Here is a 25,785-nt window from a genome sequence, read left to right on the forward strand (position 1 = left end):
ATTTATAGAGAGCTTATCTTTACGCGTGTCTTGGTGAATATGCACGTTTTAACGTTGTAGGTTTTTCGGTAAGCACGTATCCGTGATGAAACCTAGCCTTACTAATGATAATTTAAACCATAACCTAACTTAACCTAAACTTACATAACGCATGATGAATGCTAAGGATAAGGAGCATACATTGTTTCTTGGAAACTTTTTCGACTCAAAATCGCCCAAAGAACATTCCCCTTGAACTATGGCAGACTTATCAGAAACACCCTATATATTTATAATTAGAAATTACATAACGTCTTGAAATTCACATAAAATCGCCAATTACTATCATACGTTTATAAGATATGTTTCAGTTCCATAAGTATGACAGTTTCTATACTTTGTAATGCTACTGACTTACAGCTCGAGCTAGTTCGAGAACGACGGAAGCGAGAATTGAAGTCCTACAGTCGGTTACTTTTACAGTCCATCTAGGTCCTATTTAGTCTGAACTAGGGCTTTGACAGCGCCTCACCAGGCCTACCTCGCTATACAACTCGAATCTATGACCTACCTCCCTCACGTCAGGACAAGCTCCAGGCAGTTTGTTACCAGTGACAAACTTATGGAACAAATCTTATGAACTTATGGTACTGTCAGTTCATAATCAGTAACAAATATTACAAAAAAAAACCTTAATTGTAATGGACTATAATATCTTAATCGATATCACTTCAAAGATATCAATGTAATTAATTATTCCAAAAAAACAAAATTACGTAACTTATTAATTTATTTTTTATCACTTAATTTCAAAGTTACGGGTTCATCACACTTTTGGTGACTCTCCCGAATAGGCAAAATCTTGAAAAATAAATAAAAAAGAAACGGCTCAGTTGCATCGTTCAGAATGACAAATTATACCCAAAACGTTCCTATTTTCATTCAGATCTCTTATACACCCTTTCAATACATACACTATACTTTTTCCTCTCCCCCTCTCTCTCTCACTCTCGCTCTCGCTCTGTATGTAACGGTATACTCTACTTTATAACAACATCGTTTAGAATCTTGGAAATAAGTCAGTCGGTACAAAACGTTCCAAAAAGGGGCGTGGATTAAAAGTCATTGTAGACCAATCATTAACCGAGGAAACGTCGATAGAGGGTGTGCTATTAATTCTACGCCGGATTTCTAGTTTCTACATTGAAAAATATTACAGCAAAAAAAAATATATATTCAGTGAAAATTTCTAAACTCCAAATATATACAGCTCCGTTTTTACTAGTTACGACATAACACTCTTAACCATCGGTGTAGTAAGATGGGCACAGTTAATATCGGGGCTATTGCCATGTTAATACTAGGTGCTTATTACTGTCCAATATTGGTTAGAGCTAATCCTTTAGGAGACATTACTCTACCGTTTATTAAAATTATCGATCAGTTTTATGAGAAATAATCTACTTTACACGACTCGTTTCAATGTCAAGAACATGCCAAGTTCTTATTGGAAGGTAGTAAGAAAGGAGAACATTGGGCAATTCAAGGTAATTAACACTCTCTCTCATGACTTATTTACTACCAAAAAACATCTCACATCCATTACCAATACACATTCTGATGAGTTACATCGTTTAAGCAGTGTTGTGACCACTCGGTCGGACCTTGACGCTCTCGAATTGTCTTGCAAAGGCCTCTCAACCAGAATTATTACCTTAGAATCCCTGTCTGCTGGGATGCATACTTACACTGACCTGGAAACGCTTCAAACTGGTCTCAGAAATCTTCAATCAACCTTTTCCAAAGATTTACTCGCCCTTCAAAAATCTGTTACCAATTTCAGTACCAACTTCCACTCCCTACAGACTGCTCCCTAAAACATCACCCCTCTCTCTGAAGAAATTGAGGCCCTTGAAGCTTTTCACGCTATAATAGCGTCACAACTGGAAGACGAAAACGATGAACTTTGTGACCTCAAGTCAGCCCTTACTACTTCGTCTACGTCAGCTTCACTACACGACACAAATACATCTCAGTCTTGGGTTGCGCGTCCATTTGGCGACATCTCCCAATCTTCCACTCAAACACCACCACCCCCTTGTGATCAACAAGCTAGTCATATCCAAAGTACACATCTAAACTCGAGTCACTGCCCTCAGCAAATTCCTAGCCCGACACGCACTAACCTTCTAAATCATCACCACACTCAAAATCAGTCTCGGTCCTTCAACTATAGCCACTCTCCCAACTTAAAACAAGACCCATTGACTTCAGATCTCTACAGCCGCAAGCGTAACGCTATCTTGTTTAATGTCCCGGATACCGATGACTGTCAAGAAGATCATACGTTCGCCTACTCCGTCCTCCACGATCTTGAATTCACCCCAGTTCAATGTCGCCTGACATCTATCAAGCGTCTGGGTGAATACTGTCCTTGGAAAAATCGCCCCTTAAGATTTCGCTTCGAATCAGTGATCCATCGCCAATACTTCACACAAGGTATAAATTACTGGCGCCAACAAAATACGTTTGACTATTGTGTACCGCCCGACCGATCTCCCCAACAACGTGACACCCATCGCCGTCTTGTGGCGGAACTTCGGACACGACGAGCCAACGGAGAGATTGGACTTGTAATCCGCCAAGATAAAATTACTCTATCGTCTCATCCTCGCTATCAAACTGCCTCCTCTACCCAAAACTCCAATGCGCAAAACACTAGCTATTCTGTCCAGGGTGGACCTCAAGTCCTCTCTAATTCAAACAATATCCCAGTCTCACATTTGGTTTACTCTGCCAACGTGCAACAACCTCATCCTTGTTATGCCCAAAAAAACTAACTTCAGCCTCGGGTCTCACCGTCATCCTCTTTAATGTCCAGCATCTTTTTGGCAAACGCTATGAACTTATTTCCCTCTCCCCGACCTGGAACGCTGACTGTATTTGCATTACGGAGACCTGGGCTTCTCCCTCACAAAATGACGCCATTTTTAATCTTCCCGGTTTCACACTTTTACGTCAAGATCGTGCAAATCGCGCGGGTGGCGGTATTATCATCTATATTCGTCAAACCCTTGTTCACCACTTATTACCCGTTCAAACGACCTACCCAGAATCCTTATGGATTGACCTCAAGCCAAAATCTTCTCGCACTTGGATAACGCTCGGCTGCATCTACCGTCCCCCAAACACGTCCCCGACTGAAACTTCCAAACTCTTCCAAGATCTCAAACTTATTTCTGCGCAACGCTCTGAAATCATTATCACCGGGGACTTTAACCTGCCTTCAATCTGTTGGACAACCGTTACCCCCACTCTCAGTGCCTCATCCGTCCATAGTGACTTTCTCGCACTCCTTAAGTCTTCGGCTCTGAGCCAACATGTCAATTTCCCGACCAGATTCAGCCAAAGCAACTCGGCTCGGATCGACCATAAAAAAGCTCGCTCGTTAATCGAGCCGCAAAAGTGGCGGCTCGGCTCGGCTCGAACTCGGCTCGCTCGTCAACAGTCCTAATTTATAGAGAGCTTATCTTTACGCGTGTCTTGGTGAATATGCACGTTTTAACGTTGTAGGTTTTTCGGTAAGCACGTATCCGTGATGAAACCTAGCCTTACTAATGATAATTTAAACCATAACCTAACTTAACCTAAACTTACATAACGCATGATAAATGCTAAGGATAAGGAGCATACATTGTTTCTTGGAAACTTTTTCGACTCAAAATCGCCCAAAGAACATTCCCCTTGAACTATGGCAGACTTATCAGAAACACCCTATATATTTATAATTAGAAATTACATAACGTCTTGAAATTCACATAAAATCGCCAATTACTATCATACGTTTATAAGATATGTTTCAGTTCCATAAGTATGACAGTTTCTATACTTTGTAATGCTACTGACTTACAGCTCGAGCTAGTTCGAGAACGACGGAAGCGAGAATTGAAGTCCTACAGTCGGTTACTTTTACAGTCCATCTAGGTCCTATTTAGTCTGAACTAGGGCTTTGACAGCGCCTCACCAGGCCTACCTCGCTATACAACTCGAATCTATGACCTACCTCCCTCACGTCAGGACAAGCTCCAGGCAGTTTGTTACCAGTGACAAACTTATGGAACAAATCTTATGAACTTATGGTACTGTCAGTTCATAATCAGTAACAAATATTACAAAAAAAAACCTTAATTGTAATGGACTATAATATCTTAATCGATATCACTTCAAAGATATCAATGTAATTAATTATTCCAAAAAAACAAAATTACGTAACTTATTAATTTATTTTTTATCACTTAATTTCAAAGTTACGGGTTCATCACACTTTTGGTGACTCTCCCGAATAGGCAAAATCTTGAAAAATAAATAAAAAAGAAACGGCTCAGTTGCATCGTTCAGAATGACAAATTATACCCAAAACGTTCCTATTTTCATTCAGATCTCTTATACACCCTTTCAATACATACACTATACGTTTTCCTCTCCCCCTCTCTCTCTCACTCTCGCTCTCGCTCTGTATGTAACGGTATACTCTACTTTATAACAACATCGTTTAGAATCTTGGAAATAAGTCAGTCGGTACAAAACGTTCCAAAAAGGGGCGTGGATTAAAAGTCATTGTAGACCAATCATTAACCGAGGAAACGTCGATAGAGGGTGTGCTATTAATTCTACGCCGGATTTCTAGTTTCTACATTGAAAAATATTACAGCAAAAAAAAAATATATATTCAGTGAAAATTTCTAAACTCCAAATATATACAGCTCCGTTTTTACTAGTTACGACATAACACTCTTAACCATCGGTGTAGTAAGATGGGCACAGTTAATATCGGGGCTATTGCCATGTTAATACTAGGTGCTTATTACTGTCCAATATTGGTTAGAGCTAATCCTTTAGGAGACATTACTCTACCGTTTATTAAAATTATCGATCAGTTTTATGAGAAATAATCTACTTTACACGACTCGTTTCAATGTCAAGAACATGCCAAGTTCTTATTGGAAGGTAGTAAGAAAGGAGAACATTGGGCAATTCAAGGTAATTAACACTCTCTCTCATGACTTATTTACTACCAAAAAACATCTCACATCCATTACCAATACACATTCTGATGAGTTACATCGTTTAAGCAGTGTTGTGACCACTCGGTCGGACCTTGACGCTCTCGAATTGTCTTGCAAAGGCCTCTCAACCAGAATTATTACCTTAGAATCCCTGTCTGCTGGGATGCATACTTACACTGACCTGGAAACGCTTCAAACTGGTCTCAGAAATCTTCAAACAACCTTTTCCAAAGATTTACTCGCCCTTCAAAAATCTGTTACCAATTTCAGTACCAACTTCCACTCCCTACAGACTGCTCCCTAAAACATCACCCCTCTCTCTGAAGAAATTGAGGCCCTTGAAGCTTTTCACGCTATAATAGCGTCACAACTGGAAGACGAAAACGATGAACTTTGTGACCTCAAGTCAGCCCTTACTACTTCGTCTACGTCAGCTTCACTACACGACACAAATACATCTCAGTCTTGGGTTGCGCGTCCATTTGGCGACATCTCCCAATCTTCCACTCAAACACCACCACCCCCTTGTGATCAACAAGCTAGTCATATCCAAAGTACACATCTAAACTCGAGTCACTGCCCTCAGCAAATTCCTAGCCCGACACGCACTAACCTTCTAAATCATCACCACACTCAAAATCAGTCTCGGTCCTTCAACTATAGCCACTCTCCCAACTTAAAACAAGACCCATTGACTTCAGATCTCTACAGCCGCAAGCGTAACGCTATCTTGTATAATGTCCCGGATACCGATGACTGTCAAGAAGATCATACGTTCGCCTACTCCGTCCTCCACGATCTTGAATTCACCCCAGTGCAATGTCGCCTGACATCTATCAAGCGTCTGGGTGAATACTGTCTTTGGAAAAATCGCCCCTTAAGATTTCGCTTCGAATCAGTGATCCATCGCCAATACTTCACACAAGGTATAAATTACTGGCGCCAACAAAATACGTTTGACTATTGTTCGATTTCTACATTCGACCATAACATTAAATTCACATTAGAAATCGAATCTAATAACTCCATCCCCTTCTTAGATGTCCTTATTGAAAAAACTGATAACCAAATTAACACTTCAGTGTACCGTAAACCCTTCTCGGTATCAATCCCACCCCACTGGGAGTCGTGCCATCCTACTAACCAAAAACTTACAGCCTTTTACACCTTTCTGACAAGAGCAGTAAATGTTTGCTCTAATTCTATTTCCCTCGAGAAAGAAATAAACTTTATCAGAGCCATAGCGGACAACAGGGGTTTCCCTAGCTCTACTCTCAATAGAGGTATTCGATAGAATTTTAAACAGAAACAAAATTAACCGCAATACAAAACTCAAATCCGATTACAAAAAATCCGATTTCGTGATACTTCCGTTTAATTCTCGTAGCCAGCGGATTGGAAACTTTTTTAGTAACAATAATATAAAGCCAGTTTTTAAACCCACCAACAAAATGCAAACGATCTTTGGATCCTTGAAAGACAAGATAAGCCTACTAGACAAACATGGTGTCTACGAAATATTTTGCTCTTGCGGTAAATCATACACGGGACAATCAAGGCGTAACTTCCGATTTAGATTTAACGAACATAAAAATGATATTAAAAATAAAAAAATCGATTCATCTGCGCTAGCCGAACATATCAACGAAAACAGCGACCACAAAATACTTTTTGAAAAAGCAAAGTCTATCACCGTAGTAGACCATTACTTAAAATTAAACCTTAGGGAATCGCTCCATATTAATAAAAAAAGAACACAAAAAACATCATTAAATAAAGACAATGGCCCTGCCAGCTATTTGACTGAACTTTGGTATGGGGGTGGAAACGACAAATTAGACGAGGGAGGGGGGCCGACGTAGTCGTAATCTAACGCACGGAAAGAGAAACCAGACCAGACCTGAAGATGCTTCTGAATAGAAGCGAAACTAGTCGTCTGTACGTTTAAATAAACGTTTTATAAATTTTTTAAATAAAATTTTTTACTGTGTGAATTAACGTGGTTTAATTAGTTTTCTATCTGTAAACTTTCTATTATTTTCCCTCTCTTTATAGTCAGGATCTCGGCGCTAAGCAGCCATACCTGACTGGTTTCTATTCTGTTCGCTCTCTTTATAGTCAGGATCTTGGCGCTTAGCAGCCATACCTAACTGGTTTCTATTCTGTTCCCTCTCTTTATAGTCAGGATCTTGGCGCTTAGCAGCCATACCTAACTGGTTTCTATTACTTTCCCTCTCTTTACAGTCAGGATCTTGGCGCTTAGCAGCCATACCTAACTGGTTTCTATTACTTTCCCTCTCTTTACAGTCAGGATCTTGGCGCTTAGCAGCCATACCTAACTGGTTTCTATTACTTTCCCTCTCTTTACAGTCAGGATCTTGGCACTTAGCAGCCATACCTAACTGGTTTCTATTACTTTCCCTCTCTTTATAGTCAGGATATTGGCGCTTAGCAGCCATAACTGACAGGTTTGTATTCCATTCCCTATCTTTATAGTCCGGATCTTGGCGCTTAGCAGCCATACCTAACTGGCTTCTATACTTTCCCTCTCTTTATATTCAGGATCTTGGCATTTAACAGCCATACTTAACTGGTTTCTATTCTGGCCCTCATACAAGAACCGTGGATTTGCCATGGCAAAATCCTCGGTCTTGACGCGGCGGGGTCACTATTTTATGACCATACTGCTGCTAGACCTAGGGCGTCTATTCTGGTTCGGAGGGATCTTTGTTGTATCTCTCTACCGCTGTACACGTCCCAGGACACGGTGGCCGTGAAGCTAGTCCTGGCCACTGGGCATGCCAAGTTGACTTTCACGGCTGCCTCTGCATACTTTGCCCACGACGCGGACTGTCTCCCGACAATTGAGGTGATCAATTTGGTCAATCAATGTGAAAAGAGAGGGGACAAACTAATCATTGGCTGCGATGCCAATGCTCATCACATCACGTGGGGCAGTTCTGACTGCAACAGGAGAGGTGATGATTTACTAGAATATTTAGTTGATTGTAAACTCTATATTCTTAATCAAAATGAACCTACTTTTGTTACTTCTAATAGAAGGGAGGTCATTGACCTCACGCTAGCCACGGAAAACCTCGTGTCTTCCGTGTCTAACTGGCATGTGTCTAACGAGCCGTCTCTGCGTTACTGTCGCGACTACCTCTGTCCCGGCGAGGACAGAGATACGCAATCCAAAACGGACTAATTGGGCCGGCTATAGGGAAGACCTAATCCTACGCTACGGAGGGGGTCACACTCCTAAACTTACTTCACCTAAGGATCTTGATAGGGCTGCTGGTGATTTACAGTGCTCCATCATGGAGTCGTTCCACCGGAACTGCCCACTTAAGACCGTCAACCGCTCGAGGCTTGTCCCTTGGTGGAACGCGGATCTCAGCCGGCTTCGTAAATACACGCGCAGGCTCTTTAACAAAGCCAAGCGCACGGGTGACCGGGCTGGATACAGGCAGTCCCTTAACACCTACAACAGGGCCATTAGAGCTGCTAAGAAGGACTCCTGGCGGACCTTCTGTGAGCAAGTCTCCAATGTCCCTGCTACGGCTAGGGTCATGAAGATTGTAGCACACGACAGCACACATCGACTTAATGCTATTAAGCTGCGGGAGGGTGTGCACACTAAGTCTGGGGCTGAGACTCTCAAGCACGGTACGCGACAATTTGGTCTCGCCGTTATGGTCCCACCGATTTGGTCTCGCCGTTTTGGTCTCGCCGTTTTGGTCTCGGGACAATTGGGTCTCGGGACAATTGGGTCTCGGGACAAATGGGTCTCGGGACAAATGGGTCTCGGGACAATTGGGTCTCGGGACAATTGGGTCTCGGGACAATTGGGTCTCGGGACAAAAGGGTCTCGGGACAAATGGGTCTCGGGACAATTGGGTCTCGGGACAATTGGGTCTCGGGACAATTGGGTCTCCGGACAAAAGGGTCTCGGGACAAATGGGTCTCGGGACAATTGGGTCTCGGGACAATTGGGTCTCGGGACAAATGGGTCTCGGGACCTAACCCAACCCAACATTGTTTGGGGGTAAGAAGATTATTTATATGAGTATTAAAAGCCCGCCTCTTACCACGAACAATTTATTAGCAATAATAGAAACATTTTGGAAAAAGTGTCAGATAATTAATAGGAGAATATTTTGGAAAAGGTGGCAGCTAACTATTAGAAGAATATTTTGGAAAAGGTGGGAGCTAATTAGTAGGAGAGTGTTTTGGAAAGGTGGTAGCTAATTAGTAGGAGAATGTTTTGGAAAAGGTGCCAGCTAAATAATAGGAGAATATTTTGGAAAAGTTGGCAGCTAGTTAATAGCAGAATATTTTGGAAAAGGTGGCAGCTAATTAATAGGAGAATATTTAGGAAAAGGTGTCAGCTAATTAATTGGAGAATATTTTGGAAAAGGTGGCAGCTAACTATTAGGAGAATATTTTGGAAAAGGTGGCAGCTAATTAGTAGGAGAATGTTTTGGAAAAGGTGGTAGCTAATTAGTAGGAGAATGTTTTGGAAAAGGTGGCAGCTAACTATTAGGAGAATATTTCGGAAAAGGTGGCAGCTAACTAATAGAAGAATATTTTGGAAAAGGTGGGAGCTAATTAGTAGGAGAATGTTTTGGAAAAGGTGGTAGCTAATTAGTAGGAGAATGTTTTGGAAAAGTTGGCAGCTAGTTAATAGCAGAATGTTTTGGAAAAGGTGGCAGCTAATTAATAGGAGAATATTTAGGAAAAGGTGGCAGCTAATTAATTGGAGAATATTTTGGAAAAGGTGCCAGCTAGCTATTAGGAGAATATTTTGGAAAAGGTGGCAGCTAATTAGTAGGAGAATGTTTTGGAAAAGGTGGTAGCTAATTAGTAGGAGAATGTTTTGGAAAAGGTGGCAGCTAATTAATAGGAGAATATTTAGGAAAAGGTGGTAGCTAATTAGTAGGAGAATGTTTTGGAAAAGGTGGCAGCTAATTAATAGGAGAATATTTAGGAAAAGGTGGCAGCTAATTAATAGGAGAATATTTAGGAAAAGGTGGCAGCTAATTAGTAGGAGAATGTTTTGGAAAAGGTGGCAGCTAATTAATAGCAGAATGTTTTGGAAAAGGTGGCAGCTAATTAATAGCTGAATATTTTGGAAAAGGTGGCAGCTAATTAATAGGAGAATATTTAGGAAAATGTGGCAACTATTTAATAGGAGAATATTTTGGAAAAGGTGGCAACTATTTAATAGGAGAATATTTTGAAAAAGGTGGCAACTATTTAATAGGAGAATATTTTGAAAAAGGTGGCGACGAATTAGGTAACCAAATAATCACGAGACCAAACCGTCCCGCGACCAAATAATCACGATACCAAATAGTCCCGAGACCAAATAATCACGATACCAAATAATCACGATACCAAATAGTCCCGAGACCAAATAATCACGATACCAAATAGTCCCGAGACCAAATAATCACGATACCAAATAGTCCCGAGACCAAATAATCACGATACCAAATAGTCCCGAGACCAACAAATCACGATACCAAATAGTCCCGAGACCAAATAATCACGATGCCAAATAGTCCCGAGACCAAATAGTTCCGAGACCAAATCGGTGAGACCAATTAGTCCCGCGACCAAATCGGCGAGACCAAAATGGCGAGGCCAATTCGGCGAGACCAAATTGTCCTGCTCCGTCTCAAGCACATGCTGGAGGTCCATTTTCCTGACTCTACTATCATCAATCCAACAAACCCTGACTCTCTCTACCCTGTCCTGCACAGGGCTAAGAGGGAAGAATGGCTTGTAGCCAGACAGGTTGTCACGATTCCCAAGCTTCGGTGGGCTGTCAACTGTTTTGAGCCCTACAAGTCTCCGGGACCCGATGGGGTCTTCCCTCTGCTTTCGCTATGCAAGATCTACAAACTCTGCATTGCTCTCGGTCACATACCTCGTGACTGGAAACGCTCTAGGGTCATCTTTATTCCCAAGCCCGGGAAGGCTTCCTATCTCGAGGCGAAGGCATTTAGGCCCATATGCCTGACCTCCTTCTTCCTCAAAATTCTGGAGAAGCTGGTGGACAGGTATATTAAAGACGAGGTACTTTCGGTAACTCCTCTCTCTTCTTCACAATTTGCTTACCAAAAAGGCAAATCCACTGAGACGGCCCTTCACGGCCTTACGAATTGCCTGGGACCCTATTATCTAACTACATTTGGATCGTTCCTAATCCAAATGATTTGGATTTGGGGTCGGCTCATCCCCAAATGACACTAATCCGTATTCTGTAACTCCAAATCCCTTTTCATTTGGTTCAAACCCTATCCAAACATTTGGCAAGCCAAATGGCCGGCCAAATCGTCATTTGGATAGCTCTTTTCCCCATTTTCACCGCGTTTGTGGCCGCCATTTTTTTTAAGGGGAAAAAATTTGAGAGTGGGTTCTTTTTCGTGGTCATTTTCATATTTTTTGAGGATTTGCTTATGGATGGATTTTAAATATAATATAAAGTAGGTTTCGAGCTTTAATATAAGCCTAATATCATAATTTTCCACCTTTTTATTGTCCCACAATCTATTTCTAAACTTGGCCCTTTTTTTAAGGCGTTGAAATTGCGCTAAGCCTTGGCTTAGCGTTAATTTTTGCCATTTAAATGTTTGCCTCTCGTTGCCCGTTACTTCGCCTTCTCTTATCGTCGTATTTTTAAAGTTTAGACTTTGGAAGTAGTGCTTTGTTTTCTTAAATTTAACTTAATTGTATTAGATTTCAATATTATAATTGCGTTAAACGTCGGTATTTACGAATTCAAGGGACGCGCCTTGAATTTGAATTTCGTTCCCTCGAAGACACCCCCTTTAAGGGGCCGGACTCACTTATATAGGAGGTAGTGAGTGAATAATGTTATTTACTAAAAAATAAAATGTATGCGGTCAGTGTGTTGTTTTTGCATTTTAATGCTTCTAATCGTGGTACGCGTCGAGGTGTACGAATCCAACGTGTGTTGCGAAAGGAAAATCAAGGGTGGATACTATATGATCTATGCTTTTAAAGGAATTTGACGGCGACATGCTGCAGTCAAGCAAAACGGTATTAGGCCTTGCCAAAAGTTGACAGCTATAGTAAGCCTTCCTCAGATAATCACATGTCAATGATATAAGAAAATGACCCTCGGATATCCTGTGACTAGGAGATGGTTATAAAGTTACTAACCCTCGATTTTGGAGGTAGATACTGTCTAGTGACACTTAAAGTAACGATTTAATCTTATAAACGGACTACCATCATAAGCCCATATCGTAAATTAACCGATGTTGATATCAAAGCTTAATAATTTTTTTTAACTCTATGAATCTTAAACATCAACATCAAAAATTATCTACTGAAAGAGATAACTACTTATATTCCATTCAAATTTCTCGCAACATTTCAAATTAACGAATAGAAATGAAGTTCAAACCGATTAATTAAGAAAATAGCTATATTGGTCACCGTTACCGATCACAGATAGATTTGCGTCCTTCAGTAGTGTTTATTATGCTCGTAAAATGGTAAGCGAAATCTGTGATTAAAGTTTAAAATAGACATGAGCAAATAGGGCTTTATTCATATCAACTCGATTACCGAATATCTAAATTTGACTAAAATTAACAAAATATTCTCTTCATGATTAAAAATCTTGTTTGAAGCAGCAAGCCATCTAATCCTTAATTACCTTATTTTGAAAAAAAAGTAGGTTGATACCTCTTTCAGTAGATGATTGATTGATATTTCAGTTTCATTGAGTTTAAAAAAAATTGATTCCACCATTGGTTAATTTACAATATCGACCAATCGACAATCACAAATTTTAATAACTAAATTACAAAAAGCGGTTCAAAACTTTATTAGTTTTGAAACAATTAAATTCTAATATTAAACATATGTACTAGTTAATTCCTCGTTGGTAATTAATTTATTGCCTTAGTGAAATTAACGCTGAATTTTATATACACAAAATAAATAATAAATTAGCTTCTAAAATTCAAATGTAAAAATGTGTGCATTATTTCCCTATTAATAAAAGATATCCACCTATTTTTCATTCAAATTAACTTCCCACTTAATATTAATTAGGCCTAATGAGCTTAAACTATCAAATTAAGAGGTTTCTTAATTTCAAAAAATTAATACAATCTAACATGCAAAAACCCAAGGCTTAAAAACATTTTACTTTTATATTAAACGCTGCAAAAGAATTGACCAATAAACGCTAAGTAAAATTACGTAATGAAAGAGGAAGTGACGTACATTTGGTTTGGATAAAGGTTTGGCGGGAGATCCAAATGTCGATTTGGATTTGGGTTAGAGAATACGGTTTTAAGCGCCCTATCCAAATGGAGCCGATCCAAACGTTTAGATTTGGATCATCGTCCAAATGATTAAGATTTTTAGAGAATAGGCTCCCTGGATAGGGCATTCGAGTTTCAGGAAATTTCACTGGCCGTCTTCCCGATATTGAGGGGGCCTTTGACAAGGTCTCTAGCTCAGTTATTACTGAAGCTGTTAAGAGATTTTGCATCAGCGACACTCTTGGCCGCTGGATCAAGTCCATGCTTACCGACCGCGAGGTGTCGGCGTCCCTCCTTGGGGACTCTCTACGGGTGACTACCAGCAGTGGCTGCCCTCAGGGTGGTGTGTTCTCCCCCCTGTTGTGGTGCCTGGTGGTAGACGAACTCTTGGGGAGGCTCGGGGGTGCTGGGGGCTGTAGCTGCTTCGGGTATGCGGACGATGTAGCGATAGTCTTTACCGGGAAGTTCCCGGATACTGTTACCGCGCTTATGAGATCTGCTCTCTCTAGCGTGGAGCAATGGTGTCAGGCAGTAAACCTCACCGTTAATCCTGATAAAACTGTCCTTGTTCCGTTAACGAGGAAAAATACGAAGGATCTGTTCAATGATATCTCTTTCTTTGGCCAGGTCCAGACAAAGTCCTCCGAGGTGAAATACCTGGGGGTGATCTTTGATTGCAGACTCACATGGAAGCCGCATCTTGATCGGTGTATTAAGAAGGCCAAGATGCTCTTCTGGAGGACCAGGAGCTCTGTCGGCAAGACTTGGGGCCTCAACCCCAAGGCTGTACACTGGCTCTATACTGGGATCATCAGACCCATACTATCTTACCCGGCACTTGTCTGATGGACAAGGGTCCGGCTTAAGACGGTGCAGGCTGCCTTGCGCAAGCTTCAAAGGCTTGCCTGCATTGGTGTTACGGGGGCCATGAGATCGACCCCAACTGCGTCCCTGGCGGTGCTCCATGACATGGTTTCTCTTCATCTCTTCATTGAGGAGGAGGCTGTCATTGGAGCCTACAGGCTCAACATTAGTGGCTGCTGGGTTCCAAGACTTTGGGATTACAGCCATACGAAGCACTTTCGGGAGTACGCCGCAATTGAGCCGTCGCTAACGATGTGCTCTGACAAAACCGTTACCAGTTTTGACTTCACTAAGCCATTCAGCATCCACTTCCCCAGTCGGGCAGAGTGGACTAACCTGCTGCCTCTTGGCACTGAGGGTGAAACTATTTGGTTCACCGATGGTTCCAAGACTGATTCCGGCGCTGGTGCCGGCTATTACTGCCAAAACACAAGGGTCGGATTTTCTGCTTGCCTGGGCACCTTCGCTAGTGTGTTCCAGGCGGATATTGCCGCGATCTGTTATTGCGCAGATTACTGTATTAACAATGGGTATACCGGACGGACTGTGAGAATTTATTCTGACAGTCAGGCCGCCCTGAACGCGCTGAACCAGTGTCAGATTATCTCTCAACTGGTGCGCAGCTGCCTTGATCTGCTAGCGCGACTGGCATCCTGCAACAGGGTTCTGTTGTACTGGGTGCCAGGGCATAGAGGATATCATGGCAATGAGCAAGCCGATAGATTTGCGAAAAGGGGTGCGGAGGCCAAGCTCCTGGGGCCGGAGCCGGCCGTCCCCATCCCCTACAGGCACGTCAAACGGTGTCTGCATGACAGGTTGACTGTCATACAAAACCAGCTCTGGCATAACATGGAGGGCCAGAGACAGACAAAACTGTTAGTCAATGGTCCCTGCAGGTCTCGTGCCAGAGACCTAATTTCGCTCAGCAGATGGGATATTAGGCTGGCCACTGTTCTTCTGACCGGGCACTGTCGGCTTAATAGGCACCTCCATCTGATGGGTTTTGCCGACGACCCTATCTGTAGGTCGTGTCAGGAGAAGGAAGAAACATCCGCTCAAGTACTTTGCGAGTGCGACTGCTTCGCCTCGCTTAAACTAGAATATTTTGATTCACACACTTTGGAACCCTCGCGGGTCTTCTCTTTTACGGTGGAGCGAATTCTTCGCTACGCTGCTGCTACGGGCCTTTTTAAGGCCTGAATCCGAGGATGCACAATATGCCTTTGGCATCGGTGCTAGGGCGCGTACCCTCCTCAACAACAATAATAATAATATTAACCCTATGCATGCAAGCGATAGCCAATGAGTGAGCTTTTGCTATAGAGAATAGGGGTCACTAGACTCTGTGCCCTTGGACAATTTTTCCCCCTCCGAATTCACCGAAAACAAATAATGAATGTTTTGAAAAGAAAGGCAATTGAAATATTTTAAAGTATTAACTTTCCAATTGAGAAACCGGTAGCGGAAAAATACGGAAAATTTTCCGGAAAAATATTGCTCGATCATTTTCCGGAAAATTTTTCGACTTACAACCCTAGTACAGATTAAATAGGACCTAGATGGACTGCAAAATTAACCACCGAGTGTAGCCAATCCATTCTCGCTTGTCATTCTCGAACTAGTAAAGGCTCGTTTTCAATCAAGCAAAAAGTTTACGCTTTTTGCTTACGATTGAGGTGGCAAAAAAACGTATTTTCAATCAGCGCGCTACCGCGTGAGAAAAAAGCAAACTGCAAAACTACAAACCGTTTTCAAACTGGTCGCGCAAAGCTTTTAAAGCGTGCGGTTACCGATATCACGTGATAGTGGGCGGGTACCAAAGCATTTTCGGCCCTAAAACTATAAACAAATATGGCGGTCACCTCGAAAAGACTGAGTATGCTAAGCCTCGGTTCAGTAAGTTTGCTTTATGTCTCACCAATTTTTAACAGCGCCACCTTTTTTAGCTGCGTATCTTTCTATCCGGTGCACTTCTTTCATTATTTATTTTTTTCTGCCATATTCAATAATAGTATAATTGTTACAAGTTATTCAAAGTAAAATATAACACTAAAAATCTCCGAGTCGAACGGTCAACACACACTCAGAGGCATGAAAAATGGAGAATTTCTATTGGACACTAAACTGTGACGTCATCTTCCATCGCGCTTCAAAGCAAAAAGTTAACGCAAATATCTACGGAGGATAGATATCTGCTTGAACTAACATTCAAGCAAAAGCGAGCCTATGAAAGCTTAAAGCTTCAGCCCAAGCGCGATTGAAAACGGCTAAATATTTTGCTTTTGCGTTTTGCTGTGATTTTTCAAGCAAAAGCTTGCGTTTTTGATCAAAAAAGCTTGATTGAAAACGGGGCTTTATCTCGAGCTGCAAGTCTCTAGCATTACGAAGTATAGGAAGTGTCTTAATTAAGGAAGGAACATATGTTATAAACTTATGATAGAACCTACCGTACTTCGGTTTAACTACACTTTTCCGAGACTCAAAATCAAATTTTTCAAATTTTTTAAACTTATAGTTAGGTTCTAAAATATCTGGCAAAGTCCATGGGCTTTCAAAATGGGTATGAAATGAAAGATGATTATTTTCATATCTATTCTGTACTTCTCCCAAGTGCTAGCGAGAACTAAACTTTCTATTACTTTCCCTCTCTTTACAGTCAGGATCTTGGCGCTTAGCAGCCATCCCTAACTGGCTTCTATTGCTTTCCCTCTCTTTACAGTCAGGATCTTGGCGCTTAGCAGTCATACCTGACTTGTTTCTATTGCTTTCTCTCTCTTTATAGTCAGGATCTTGCCGCTTAGCAGCTATACCTGACAGGTTTCAATTCCATTCCCTATGTTTATAGTCAGGATCTTCAGGGCCGTCGTCAGGGGGAGGGCCGGGTGGGCCCGGCCCTACCTACAATGTGTTTGGCCCTACCTGAAATATTTCCCAAAATTCTTGGAAACCGCTTGTGGCCCTACCAGTAGTTTCATTGGCCCAACGCTCCTACCCCTCACCCCACCAGACTACGTTCAAGACATTATGATAAGCCTATAAATCCCATATAATTAGAACGAAATTTAAAAAATTATTGTCATGGCATAAAAAAACGTTTTCGCCAAGCTTTGGCAAATTGGCACACTCTTCGTAAACGGTAGAGCAGATGATTCCAGTGTTGCCAATGTTTGAAAGTGGATTTCCCACTTCCGAATATGCACTAGTTTTAACTGCATAGTCTGCACTGTTAACAGGGAAATTCCAACTTTTAACCGATTTCGGAAAAAAATACGTTTTCCCACAGAGCCTAAAAGCTTACCAAAATTTCCCACACATTGGCAACACTGGATGATTCTAAACTCTCGGGAGGTCTAGAGCTTCGTGAAATCAGGCATGCTTACAAAAACGTTTTTACCTCTCCGAGTGACGTATGTCACGGAGAGGTTCTAATTTCGACTTGTCTGTCTGTCTGTTGTTATTGACTTACACCCCAGGGGACCGCGTTCGCAGTTTTCAAATCGGAGCAAACGTTTTCCCAAATTCCGGACCGCATTTACAGTTCCCGGAAATTTGTATTCCACTTACCATAGCTATTATCCAGTACCTGTCTAACACCACCATCCTCTGGCCATTTGTCCATCTCATATGGACACCAGTCTTTACCCACTGGCTTCTATAGTCCACCATCATTTTGGCTCTTTTTCCATGCCACATGGACACCAGTATGTACACACTGCCTTCTACACACCACCATTTTCTGGTCTTTGTCCATCACCACTTGGACACCAGTCTGTACACACTGGCTTCTAATCCCCACCATCTTCTAGTCTTTGTCCATCCCACATGGACACCAGTCTGTACACACTGGTTTCTACACACCACCATCTTCTGGTCATTGTTTTTGTCCATCCCACATGGACACCAGTCTGCACACTTGGCTTCTACTCCATCATCATCCTTAAGGTAAAAGGCTCGTTTACATGTGAGCGAGAATTAAGCTTAAAGCGGAGAGTAGAAGTTGAAAGTCGAATCTTTTTCTCGCGCCTAAAAAAATCGCGTCTGCCAAAAGCGTTTGTTTCCGCTGCTCCACCTGCTCCTTCGTTTACATACGAGCTGGGCGGTAGCATGAGCCTAGATTGCAGAGTTGCCTTTCAGTCGGAAGTAAACAACTAAAATGGCGTCGACTCTCGTTAGTTTACTTCTGCTTAAAAAGAAACTATTGCTATTGAAAAACATTCGACATTTATAACAAAAAAACAACAGAAAATTAGAACGGAACGTCGTTGGTGGGCACATCCTATATGTAGAAATAGAAACAAAGAATGCTATTTTCGCCTTTTGGAACGTTACTTGATATAATTTGTCAAGATGCGTATGTTTTCTCTACTTGAGCTTGAGAATGATTTTGATTTAATTGTCGAGCTTGAAATGCGATTACACGTATTTTAAAAATTTTATCATGTTCTTTTAAAGACATTCTCAATGGTGGTGCCTAGGCCTATTTCGCGAGATAAACAAACGCAAAAATATCAAACGATATTCGGTCCTTGGATATTACTGGCTTGGAAAATCACGTGACTCTTTGCGAGAAGGAAACACGAGCTGAAGATTCTACTGCGGCAGATCGGAGCTTATTCCGAACACCTGCTTCATCTATGAGCAACAAGCGCGACTTAAAAAGCTTTCTCTTGTTTGTAAACGGTATGCCTAGGGAACGCAAACCCCAATACGACTCATCTCTCCGATTCGAAACCCTTATATACTACCTATTTTAGTAAGGCGAAGCAACCGGCGAATGCTTCATTTCAAAAGCCATTATTAGTCAAGTCTCTCAAGAATGTTTAATTGTTCTTTTCTAAAGCGATCTAACGTTGAATAAGGCGAATAACTAACGAAGAAAATATTAAATATTAATTATATTTATTTTAATATTTAAGATAATCTTGTTTCTCAATTCAAAATTAATACGGAAAGAGTTAAAAAGCAGTCTATGTTATTGTCTGTGTGTGTCCGTCCGTTATTGCACTAGTGCCGCAGTGCGCTGCGTTAAAAGTTCGTTTTGTTTTGATGTGTAAAGAAATCCTACAGAACCATAATATTCCCTTAATATAAAGTGAATATGATGAAATATTTTTCGTAATTATGATGCATTTAGTGCTTTTGTAGCTTTAAAGCTCTGTTTCATTTTCATATTCCAAAGATTTTTTTTAATATTATTATTTGAAATGGCTGTTTATATATTACTTAAGAATAATCCTTGGTTTTATAATTTCATGAAGAAAGCTAAGATCTAGACTCCGGCGGGTATATATAGTATTACTTGCAATAAGCTTAGTGAAATATAGAGTAAATAATTGAGGCCTGAGGTGAAGTAAACTTTGGGTTTTGATTTTCGTGACTGAAATGAAGAGACTTCAACGGTTCAGAGTGAGCCGAAAGTTAAATACACTCTTAAATAATCAGGTTAAGATTTTATAATAGAAGAAAAGATCATGGTGGCAATTAGATTAGTAGGTCTAAGCTACAGAGTTTTTATTCTCTTTATGGTGCGCATTGACTATCAGTGCGTCTAGCTACAATTTAGCTTTGGTATTATTTAACGTTAACACTCATGTTGGCAAACTAAGAATATTGTTGAGGTGATTCGAGACGATAGTGTTTACACTGCTAACCAGTTGTGAATGTAGCTATCAGAATATAGGGTAAACAGCTGAAGCGTAGACTTCATTTCCTGTTCTTTTTGCCATTAACTGATTTCCATGTGTCCAAGATTTATCCTTATTGGAAGTAAAATATCGTCTGCTTTACTGTATATTCGCTATGCTTGGAATACAGCTTCAATATTTCGTAAATTTTTACTTCAAAAAAGAGAAATAATTCCATATTTAGGCAAATAACTTTGTAGTAGTAGACCTCTTGACTCGGAGAGGTAAAATTTTGGTTTTCCCAACTTGTTTTCCTATACTCCGCAATAGGGACCCCTGCCTGGTGTGGTTATTGCGTTCGTGGCAACTAATTATTAGGGCCAAAATTTTGGAAAAGGTGAAAACAGGTTATGTAATTGGAAAAAGTTTCAATTATCTATTCATATACTTTGGAAAAGGTAAAAACAAATCTTACTAAGTATCAGGACCCTTTGCTAGATGGGATCTTATTGTAATAGATCTACGCGAATTTGGGTTGATATATTTATTTTTAATTCGCAAACGTAACCTGACCCAAACACTTCTGCCAATGTTAAATAAATCATTTTTAATATACATACTAAATTGAAGAACGTAAAATATTAATATTGTATTTAAATTACACTTGGAAGTGAACATTTCGTCATTTGGCATATTTATTGTCGTTTAAAAACCTAACTGCACCTGGTCTTAATGTTAATTGAGTCTTTATTGTTATTGATACACATTTAAGCTTAATTTTTGCCAATTGTCAAGAGTTCTCATTTCATAGTCTTTTTACAAAAAAATTAAATTAAAACGGAAATTAGCTATGATTAAAGGATTAAGCCATGAGTCGGAGGAAATATGTTTCTTTTACGGTTTCATTGGTTCGAGTCTTCTGAAATATTAGTGAGAAGTATATTGAAGGGCTTTAAATTATCGTGCAAAGGTTCAGAATTTTAAAATTTATAGTTTTTTTTTCAGAATCATTTAAACTTTGTACTTATCACAGTAACATAGACATTTTTAGCAAAAGAACCATTATTTATGTACAGAGTGACTAGTCTTTTAGTGTTAATCGGTTAGTCGCAGTAGTGCTTAATTTTTAAACCACGTATTTGAGATATATGTTTAACCAGATCAAATAATCAATGAACCCGTTTCATACTTATTTTTGGTATTTTATTTTCTTCTTTTACATGTTATTGTTATGACTTTAGTAATTCTAATTTATAGTTGTTAAACCCTTCTATTAAATTGTTTTAAGACCCCGTTGACATTGTCTCTTCCCTCGCTAAATTTTTAATAAATAGTACAAAGTTTTTAAATTTCTTGTAGAGACACGATTTTAATACTAATCAACCCTATTCCCGATGAGTATACCAAGGCTTATAGCACGATTTTAATTGAACAATCTGAGGCAAAACGATGCGTCGTGTTCTTCACATTAGGAACCTTTAAGTTATTTTCTAATATGCATCATCTTGAACCAGACTTTTCAGTTAAAAATCTTACGTTAAGACTTGGCACACTATACGATAGAAAGATGCATTCGTCCGAAAATGTGCCCTGCCGCCGCCCTACCTAAAATTTGACACTTGTGACGGCCCTGATGATCTTGGTACTTATCAGCCATACCTGACGGGTTTGTATTCCATTCGCTATCTTAATAGTCCGGATCTTGGCGCTTTGCAGACATACCTAACTGGTTTCTATTACTTTCCCTGTCTTTATAGTCAGGATCTTGGCGCTTAGCAGCCATACCTGCCTGGTTTCTATTGCTTTCCCTCTCTTTATAGTCAGGATCTTAGCGCTTAGCAGCCATACCTGCCTGGTTTCTATTGCTTTCCCTCTCTTTATAGTCAGGATATTGGCGCTTAGCAGCTATACCTGACTGGTTTCTATTGCTTTCCCTCCCTTTATAGTCAGGATATTGGCGCTTAGCAGCCATACCTAACTGGTTTCTATTACTTTCCCTCTCTTTATAGTCAGGATCCTGGCGCTTAGCAGCCATACATAACTAGTTTCTACTACTTTCCCTCTTTTTATTGTCAGGATCTTGGCGCTTAGCAGCCAAACCTAACTAGTTTCTATTCTGTTCCCTCTTTTTATTGTCAGGATCTTGGCGCTTAGCAGCCAAACCTAACTAGTTTCTATTCCATTCCCTCTTTTTATATACAGGATCTTGTCGTTTAGCAGCCATACCTAACTGGTTTCACTTATTTTCCCTCTCTTTATAGTCATTATCTTGGCGCTTAGCAGTCATACCTGACAGGTTTCTATTCCATTCCCTAATTTTATAGTCAGGATCTTGGCGCTTAGCAGCCATATCTGACTGGTTTCTATTGCTTTCTCTCTCTTTATAGTCAGGATCGTGGCGCTTAGCAGCCATACCTGACTGGTTTCTATACTATTCCCTCTTTTTATATTCAGGATCTTGTCGTTTAGCAGCATACCTAACTGGTTTGTATTACTTTCCCTCTCTTTATAGTCAGGATCGTGGCGATTAGCAGCCATACCTGACTGGTTACTATTACTTTCCCTCTCTTTATAGTCAGGATCGTGGCGCTTAGCAGCCATACTTAACTGGTTTCTATTCTATTCCCTCTCTTTATAGTCAGGATCTTGGCGCTTAGCAGCCATACCTAACTGGTTTCTATTGCTTTCCCTCTCTTTATAGTCAGGATCTTGGCGCTTAGCAGCTATAGCTGACAGGTTTCTATTCCATTACCTCTTTTTATATTCAGGATCTTTTTGTTTAGCAGCATACCTAAATGGTTTCTATTCCATTCCCTCTTTTTATATACAGGATCCTGTCGTTTAGCAGCCATACCTAACTGGTTTCACTTACTTTCCCTCTCTTTATAGCCATTATCTTGGCGCTTAGCAGCCATACCTGACTGGTTACTTTTACTTTCCCTCTCTTTATAGTCAGGATCGTGGCGCTTAGCAGCCATACCTGACTGGTTTCTATTACTTTCCCTCTCTTTATAGTCAGGATCTTGGCGCTTAGCAGCCATACCTGCCTGGTTTCTATTGCTTTCCCTCTCTTTATAGTCAGGATCTTAGCGCTTAGCAGCCATACCTGCCTGGTTTCTATTGCTTTCGCTCTCTTTATAGTCAGGATATTGGCGCTTAGCAGCTATACCTGACTGGTTTCTATTGCTTTCCCTCTCTTTATAGTCAGGATATTGGCGCTTAGCAGCTATACCTGACTGGTTTCTATTGCTTTCCCTCTCTTTATAGTCAGGATCTTGGCGTTTAGCAGCCATACCTGACAGGTTTCTATTCCATTCCCTATCTTTATAGTCTGGATCTTGGCGTTTAGCAGCCATACCTAACTGGTTTCTATTGCTTTCCCTCTCTTTATATTCAGGATCTTGGCGCTTAGCAGCCATACCTAACTGGTTTCTATTACTTTCCCTCTCTTTATAGTCAGGATCCTGGCGCTTAGCAGCCATACATAACTAGTTTCTACTACTTTCCCTCTTTTTATTGTCAGGATCTTGGCGCTTAGCAGCCAAACCTAACTAGTTTCTATTCCATTCCCTATCTTTATAGTCTGGATCTTGGCGTTTAGCAGCCATACTTAACTGGTTTCTATTCTATTCCCTCTCTTTATAGTCAGGATCTTGGCGCTTAGCAGCCATACCTAACTGGTTTCTATTGCTTTCCCTCTCTTTATAGTCAGGATCTTGGCGCTTAGCAGCTATAGCTGACAGGTTTCTATTCCATTACCTCTTTTTATAATCAGGATCTTTTTGTTTAGCAGCATACCTAAATGGTTTCTATTCCATTCCCTCTTTTTATATTCAGGATCTTGTCGTTTAGCAGCATACCTAAATGGTTTCAATTCCATTCCCTCTTTTTATATACAGGATCCTGTCGTTTAGCAGCCATACCTAACTGGTTTTACTTACTTTCCCTCTCTTTATAGCCATTATCTTGGCGCTTAGCAGCCATACCTGACTGGTTACTATTACTTTCCCTCTCTTTATAGTCAGGATCGTGGCGCTTAGCAGCCATACCTGACTGGTTTCTATTACTTTCCCTCTCTTTATAGTCAGGATCTTAGCGCTTAGCAGCCATACCTGCCTGGTTTCTATTGCTTTCGCTCTCTTTATAGTCAGGATATTGGCGCTTAGCAGCTATACCTGACTGGTTTCTATTGCTTTCCCTCTCTTTATAGTCAGGATATTGGCGCTTAGCAGCTATACCTGACTGGTTTCTATTGCTTTCCCTCTCTTTATAGTCAGGATCTTGGCGTTTAGCAGCCATACCTGACAGGTTTCTATTCCATTCCCTATCTTTATAGTCTGGATCTTGGCGTTTAGCAGCCATACCTAACTGGTTTCTATTGCTTTCCCTCTCTTTATATTCAGGATCTTGGCGCTTAGCAGCCATACCTAACTGGTTTCTATTACTTTCCCTCTCTTTATAATCAGGATCTTTTTGTTTAGCAGCATACCTAAATGGTTTCTATTCCATTCCCTCTTTTTATATTCAGGATCTTGTCGTTTAGCAGCATACCTAAATGGTTTCAATTCCATTCCCTCTTTTTATATACAGGATCCTGTCGTTTAGCAGCCATACCTAACTGGTTTTACTTACTTTCCCTCTCTTTATAGCCATTATCTTGGCGCTTAGCAGCCATACCTGACTGGTTACTATTACTTTCCCTCTCTTTATAGTCAGGATCGTGGCGCTTAGCAGCCATACCTGACTGGTTTCTATTGCTTTCCCTCTCTTTATAGTCAGGATCTTAGCGCTTAGCAGCCATACCTGCCTGGTTTCTATTGCTTTCGCTCTCTTTATAGTCAGGATATTGGCGCTTAGCAGCTATACCTGACTGGTTTCTATTGCTTTCCCTCTCTTTATAGTCAGGATATTGGCGCTTAGCAGCTATACCTGACTGGTTTCTATTGCTTTCCCTCTCTTTATAGTCAGGATCTTGGCGTTTAGCAGCCATACCTGACAGGTTTCTATTCCATTCCCTATCTTTATAGTCTGGATCTTGGCGTTTAGCAGCCATACCTAACTGGTTTCTATTGCTTTCCCTCTCTTTATATTCAGGATCTTGGCGCTTAGCAGCCATACCTAACTGGTTTCTATTACTTTCCCTCTCTTTATAGTCAGGATCCTGGCGCTTAGCAGCCATACATAACTAGTTTCTACTACTTTCCCTCTTTTTATTGTCAGGATCTTGGCGCTTAGCAGCCAAACCTAACTAGTTTCTATTCCATTCCCTATCTTTATAGTCTGGATCTTGGCGTTTAGCAGCCATACTTAACTGGTTTCTATTCTATTCCCTCTCTTTATAGTCAGGATCTTGGCGCTTAGCAGCCATACCTAACTGGTTTCTATTGCTTTCCCTCTCTTTATAGTCAGGATCTTGGCGCTTAGCAGCTATAGCTGACAGGTTTCTATTCCATTACCTCTTTTTATAATCAGGATCTTTTTGTTTAGCAGCATACCTAAATGGTTTCTATTCCATTCCCTCTTTTTATATTCAGGATCTTGTCGTTTAGCAGCATACCTAAATGGTTTCAATTCCATTCCCTCTTTTTATATACAGGATCCTGTCGTTTAGCAGCCATACCTAACTGGTTTTACTTACTTTCCCTCTCTTTATAGCCATTATCTTGGCGCTTAGCAGCCATACCTGACTGGTTACTATTACTTTCCCTCTCTTTATAGTCAGGATCGTGGCGCTTAGCAGCCATACCTGACTGGTTTCTATTGCTTTCCCTCTCTTTATAGTCAGGATCTTAGCGCTTAGCAGCCATACCTGCCTGGTTTCTATTGCTTTCGCTCTCTTTATAGTCAGGATATTGGCGCTTAGCAGCTATACCTGACTGGTTTCTATTGCTTTCCCTCTCTTTATAGTCAGGATATTGGCGCTTAGCAGCTATACCTGAC

The sequence above is a fragment of the Phalangium opilio genome, unplaced genomic scaffold (genome assembly GCF_054372755.1).
Source record: "Phalangium opilio isolate 3A_F unplaced genomic scaffold, DU_Popi_V2 ptg000094l_1, whole genome shotgun sequence".
Classification (NCBI taxonomy): Eukaryota; Metazoa; Arthropoda; class Arachnida; order Opiliones; family Phalangiidae; genus Phalangium; species Phalangium opilio.